At 36.9% G+C, this 6362-nt stretch overlaps 1 non-coding gene across 1 annotated transcript; it reads right to left on the bottom strand.

Moving 5' to 3' along the window:
- Positions 1-5528: 5528 nt before the first annotated feature.
- LOC131645328 (small nucleolar RNA R71) lies at positions 5529-5635 on the bottom strand. The gene has a single exon (XR_009296957.1). It is a non-coding gene; the product is annotated as a small nucleolar RNA R71 (small nucleolar RNA).
- Positions 5636-6362: the final 727 nt, after the last annotated feature.

Below are 6362 nucleotides of genomic sequence, written 5' to 3'. Positions count from 1 at the left end.
AATATTGAAGAGTAAATAACTTATCGTACGTGTAAAAAATATGAGAGTAAATAATGTAATTTTAAAATATGTGCATGTATATTTGATGTCTAAATAATTGTAAATATATTTACGAATAGTTTTATGATGTATAAGTAAAATAGTATCGCATCATGTATAATATCTTTTTCAAAATTAGATCAATAAATCTCACCATATTTTGCTTTTTCCAATGATAATATTTACTATCGATTTAAAGGTAAGAACATGTTTTAATTATACAGAGTACAACACATACTTCATTTATACACCCATAAAACTAGTATAAAAACTAATATGAAGTGATACAATTGTCACACGCTACGAAATAAATTAAATTTTATAATATTTTGTCATTATCATAAAATTTAATTGAAATTTTAATTTTCTAATTAAATTATTTGTTTGATATTAATCTCATAATTAATATTTGTTATTTTAAAGTTCTATAACAATAATTTCGTTAAAGGTCATGCTAGCGCTAAAAGAGTGCTCCAAAAACACTGTTTAAGAATTATAAATATAAAAAATATTTTTTAAATAAATCAATTATTTTAATTTGTATTGAATAAAAAACATACATTTTATTTCTTAAAAAAAATCAATTATTTTAATTTTAATTATATTGAATACAAGTATTTAATATACAAAACATACATTTTTAAACTCTGAACGAGTGCCCCCTGAAACTCTTGTTAGTATTTCTCTTTCGTTAACGGTTATTCTGTTAGTTTTTAACAATAATTATTTAAAGTAGAATAATATCGTTGTTCATCATAATCTCTTTTTTAATCATTTGACATCTTTTAAAATAAATAACAAAGTCGCAACGCGAAATATATCTGAGCGTTGACAGTGAAGTCGCCACCAAAGTTTATTTTGCAAGGGAAAACGTTGATAAAATCTTAAAAGAATAAGAAGATGGTTATCGCAATCAAATTCGAGTTCGAAAGTTGATTATGTGCGGGAAAGGTATTAGCACTTCATGACATCCGTTGAAAACAATGGTTACCTTTAGGGATGACAAGCAGACCCAAACCCGCGGAGCCCATCCGCACCCGAACCCGAGTCAACGGGTGAAAACCCGAGTTGACTGGGTTTCGGTTCGGGTTCGAGTGCCACCCGATATTTCGGATGCGGGTTTAGGAAAAATGTATTTTGCTGCGGTTTTTGGGTGAAAAAACCTGAACCCAACGGGTGTGGGCGTGAGTGTTATTTTGCCACCCGAACAACATTTGGGTTTGGGTTCGGGTGCGGAATTGGGTAGTGTGAAACCCGCACCTGACCCGTTGTCATCCCTAGTTACCTTTAGTTAATTTTGCGGAAGATTGTGTTAGCCTAAGTGTTCGATTTCTCCTAACTGTTACGACTTATTTACAAAGAAGAAATAAAAGGGGAAAACATATTTTTTATTAAGGTGCTTGACAAAATGTTGAATCTTGCTCCTACATATCTCCTAGTGTGACGGAGAATTCAAAGCTACGTAGTTATTGGTAGCAAAAATTTGTTTGTTGGTTGATTTTAATGAAAAATGTTTTGATTGCATTCAAGCGGAAAAATGGTGATTGCTGGTTGTGCATGGGCAGAATGAAGCGTTGTTTGTAAATGGTGTTAGAAAGGATAAAACATTGTTCGTTGATCGAAAATAAAAAGATATGTTCATGCTATGGCAGAAAGAAAGTTGTTTGATTGGTTGTCATTGAGTTTAGGTGGCAGACGAATAATCAACCTTAGACAAGGTGTACACCTTGCGTCTGACTACTCGAGGACAAAGCAAATGTACATCCGACCATCCCTTTTTAATCTGAGTTTTAAATAAAATATTTTTGGTGGAAGGCGAGTAATCGACCTTAAATAAGACGAGTTTTAATTTTGAAAATTAAATACCCGGACAAAATTGGGGTGATATAGCTGCCCCTACTTAATTATTTTTAACTTAGAGAATATGACTGACGAAAGTATTCATATAATCTTTGTGAAAGATAATTAAGTATGAAGGATACGGATTTTATCCTTCGATGAGCGAAAATAATAGACAAGATAGGAATCTTGAAATATAGCCTTTATTTGGGGAGTGGAAAGATCATCTACAACACGAGAGTTGGTGCCTATATTGATAACGAGATCATCACCAACACGAGAGTTGATGCCTAGATCGACAACAAGACCATCTCCAACACGGGGTTGGTTCCTAGACCAACAACAAGATCATCTCCAACACAAGGGCCGGTGCCAAGATCGACAACAAGATTGTCATTAATGCGAGATTTAATACCTAGTTCGACAACAAGATCATCTCCAAAATGATAGTTGGTGCCTAGATCGACAACAAGATCATCATCAACACGAGGGTTTATACCTAGATCGACAATAAGATCATCGCCAACACGCAAGTTCGTGCCTAGATCGACAACAATATCATATCCAACACGAGATTTCTTTTTTTAGTCGAAGCTGTGAAACAAGACTAAGTATATTTTACTGGAAGTGTAGTCTTCCCTTATCACTAGTTTGTAACCTGATCTTTGAAGTGTGATCTTCAGTTAGGTGAAAGGTCGTCGATACAATAACTGGGACTGGGATTGTTAGACAATACTGTAGTTATTGGAAGTGAGATAGGACTTCTCATATCTAGGATGGTCTTAGGTAGAGGTAGCACATGATAGTGATTAGGATGGAAAGTTGTAAACGAGGAGTTTAGCTTTGAACTAATACTATAGTGGACTTCCTTCCTGGGTTGGTAGCCCCTAGGGTAGGTGATGTTGCACCGAACTGGGTTAACAATTATGTGTGTGTTATTTATGTTTCTGCATATTTATTTTTTGCATAATCACACAGTTTCAAAAGTTTGTTCAAGATGTCATAACAGATGTCAGAGCATTTGTCTCGACATTAGATCTATTATTAAGATATCAGTATGAAAATGTATTGCCGGTACCAGAGAAATTTCACTCTGCATCACCTTGAGGTGAAGGGCGTCCAAATAGGCGTGAGAATTTTCCGGAGTATCGGGGCCTTCGTTCAAGTTAGGCATTATGATATGCACATGGTAAGGATGCCATAGACCACCAATTTCTGGGGTGTAATTATGAGGGATATCGTACATATGATAACACGATTTTATATCGTATATTTAGCTTGAAATTCATAGATATTTATAGCATTTTCCGTTTATTATATTGATTTATCATGATATTACGCGAGTTTTTGCTTTGTTTCAGGTTTTACACTCTTATTATGACCAATTGTGAAAAAGAGAAGAAATGGAGCTAAAACGACCCATATCTATGCCTAAAAGATGAAAAATAGGTGGTGAAGTAAAAAGGGAGTGCAAATAAGGCCCAAGTGTGCTGAAAGAGACCCAAAGACCCAATGAAGCAATCCAGCCCACGAAGGAAAGCAGCCCAATCCACACAAGTAAGCGGAGACACACGTCTCCAACGTCTCTATGCCACATCAGCAAAAGGGAGACGCACGTCTCCATTTTCCCTAAAGTTTCTCCACTTGAGACGCACGTCTCAAGTCATGCGCCCAGTCTTCCTGAAGAATCGGAGACGCACGTCTCCAAGCCAGTCTGAAGAGCTTCCTCTTTTCACGCAACGTCACTGCAAAGCATCCCCTATAAATAGAAGCAGTCACTTCAGTCCAAAGTGTCCGATTTCCTGCTAACGAAGTGCTGCCGAAATTGTACCGCGAATCATATTTTTCATTCTGCTTTCATTCAAACACTTATTTTCTCACAACGATTTCTACACCGGAAATTGTTGTGAACTTTTTATAAATCTAGCCTTACGTTAGATTTATCGTTTTTATTTCCTTGTTTTATTTTCTGTCCGTTTAAATTCCGAAGAACGATCCAGCCAACTTGTGGTGGAGGTTCGATACTTGAAGATTTACTTGCCATTTATTTAATTCAGGTTTAATATTTACCGCCTTATTTATATGTTTATTTGCATGATATATTGTATGCCTATTAACATGCCTATTATTATAAACCGAATCTATTTATGCATGTTTACCCATATTAATATGTCTGGCTAAATTACTAAGGTGTCGGTATGTAGAGTAAGTTAACCGAGGGATCCGAAATAAATTGGCTTAATTATGTTTTATTAAATATCACTTATTTTTGGTTTATATGTCTAATTTAATTAGTAAGTCTTAAAACCAATAGAGCGAAAGTTTGAGGGGTTAAGACGGTCAAAGGTTAAAATCAATAGAGCGAAAGTTTGAGATCTTTAACCAGATAGTAGACATAGGACATTAGTTTTAAGGATGGCGAAAGCGTATTAAAACTAATTGGGACTTATTTATTTTCAAAAATTGTTTTTACACCCGAGCGGGATGGCGAAAGCGTACGTTAGGGATATTAGCTTGTTCCGAGTCAATAGAGCGAAAGTTTGAGATTAGGAGATTTAAATAGATAACAACTTCATAAAATAGGCATTTTATTAATTACGTTGCTTCCAAAAAGCTCTTCTAAAATCTAATGGGATGGCGAAAGCGTACATTAGGATTAGGATAGTAATCTGAATCAACAGAGCGGAAGTTTGAGACGAGGATTTTTAATCAATTGAATTAGTAAAGATTTTTAATTAAATTATGCAAAAGCCAATGGACCTTCGGATTACCTTAAGTTAAACGAAATACATACTGATACCTGTCTTTTATTATATTCTTTATTTCTCACTATCACTCTCCCTTAGGAACAATCAAAATTTTAGTAGCTCTAGCTTTACATAGTAACCTTAGATAACGGTAGATCGATTCATAGTCCCTGTGGATTCGATATCTTTTAAAACTACACGACACGACTGTGCACTTGCAGTCATCAGATTTATAGACACGTAAAGTCGCGATCAAGTTTTTGGCGCCGTTGCCGGGGACTATTTAAGTCGATATCGTAACTCACTGTTACACCGTAGAGACTAGGACAATTCTTCCCTTTCTTTCTGAACGATTGTATGCCAGATACTCGTTCACAAGGAGGAGATTTAATACAACGAATTAACGAGATCGAACGTTTCATTAACGTCAAACGTCGAGCTCGCAATCTTCCCGAAGTAGCACCAATTCCTATTAATCAGGAATTGACTTTTACTGATCAAATCAATCAAATTATCCCTAAGTTAGAGATGGCTGCTCTTCGTCCGCTTAGAGACTATGCCGCTCCTTCGTGCGCTGAACCGCACTCAAGTATCGCACCACCTGCGATTGAGGCAAACAATTTCGAACTGAAACCTTCGCTGGTCCAAGCTGTTCAACAGAATCAATTCTCTGGAAGCCCTGTAGACGACCCTAACCTTCATTTATCTGTGTTCGTGCAATACGCCGACACTGTCAAAGCTAACAACGTTAGTCCCGAAGCTATTCGATTACGTCTCTTTCCTTTCTCCTTAAGAGATAAAGCTAGAGCGTGGCTTCAATCCCTGCCTTCTAATTCCATAACTACATGGGATGAATTGAAGAGAGTATTCTTAGCGAGATACTTTCCACCTAGCAAAATTGCTATGCTTAGAGGTCAAATCAACGGATTTACCCAGAAAGATAACGAATCACTCTTCGAAGCTTGGGAACGTTACAAGGACATGCTTAGAATATGCCCTCATCATGGACTCGAACCATGGCTGATCATCCATACTTTCTATGGTGGTCTCTTATATAACACTAAAATGACTATAGATGCCGCTGCTGGCGGAGCATTAATGGACAAACCCCATGATGAAGCATACAAACTCATAGAGAACATGGCACAAAACCATTACCAATGGGGTGGAGAACGAGCAGCTCTAGAGAAAACCCAAACCAAAGGAGGAATGTACGAAGTAAGTGGTATAGACCGCGTTAATGCTAAAGTAGACGCTTTAACTCAAAAGATCGAGAACTTAACCATCACTCCTTCAGCCACCGCTGCTGCTGTAACACCTAACTGCGAGATCTGTGGATTGACTGGACATGTGGTTGCCGAATGTCAACTCTTGACTGGAGTCCCATCTGATCAAGTAAACTATGCTCAAGGAAACCCTTATTCTAACACGTACAATCCTGGATGGAAAAACCACCCGAACTTTTCTTATAAGAACAACAATGCGTTGTACGCACCTGGACAAGCACCTGCTGTACCACCTGGCTACCAAAAAGCGCCTGTAGCTGCTCAAAATACCCCTAGGAAGTCGAATCTAGAAATCATGATGGAAAACTTTATAGCTTCCCAACAACATGCCAATAAAGACTTCCTGAACCAAAACATCCACAACAGCGAGCAACTAAAACAACTATCGAACAAAGTAGATGCTTTAGCTACTCATAACAAAATGCTAGAAACTCAAATCTCACAAGTAGCC

Source organism: Vicia villosa, linkage group LG1, assembly GCF_029867415.1.
Source record: "Vicia villosa cultivar HV-30 ecotype Madison, WI linkage group LG1, Vvil1.0, whole genome shotgun sequence".
In the NCBI taxonomy this organism is placed as follows: domain Eukaryota; kingdom Viridiplantae; phylum Streptophyta; class Magnoliopsida; order Fabales; family Fabaceae; genus Vicia; species Vicia villosa.
The sequence above is the reverse complement of the archived record's forward strand: the minus strand, read 5'-3'. Positions and strand labels throughout refer to the sequence as shown.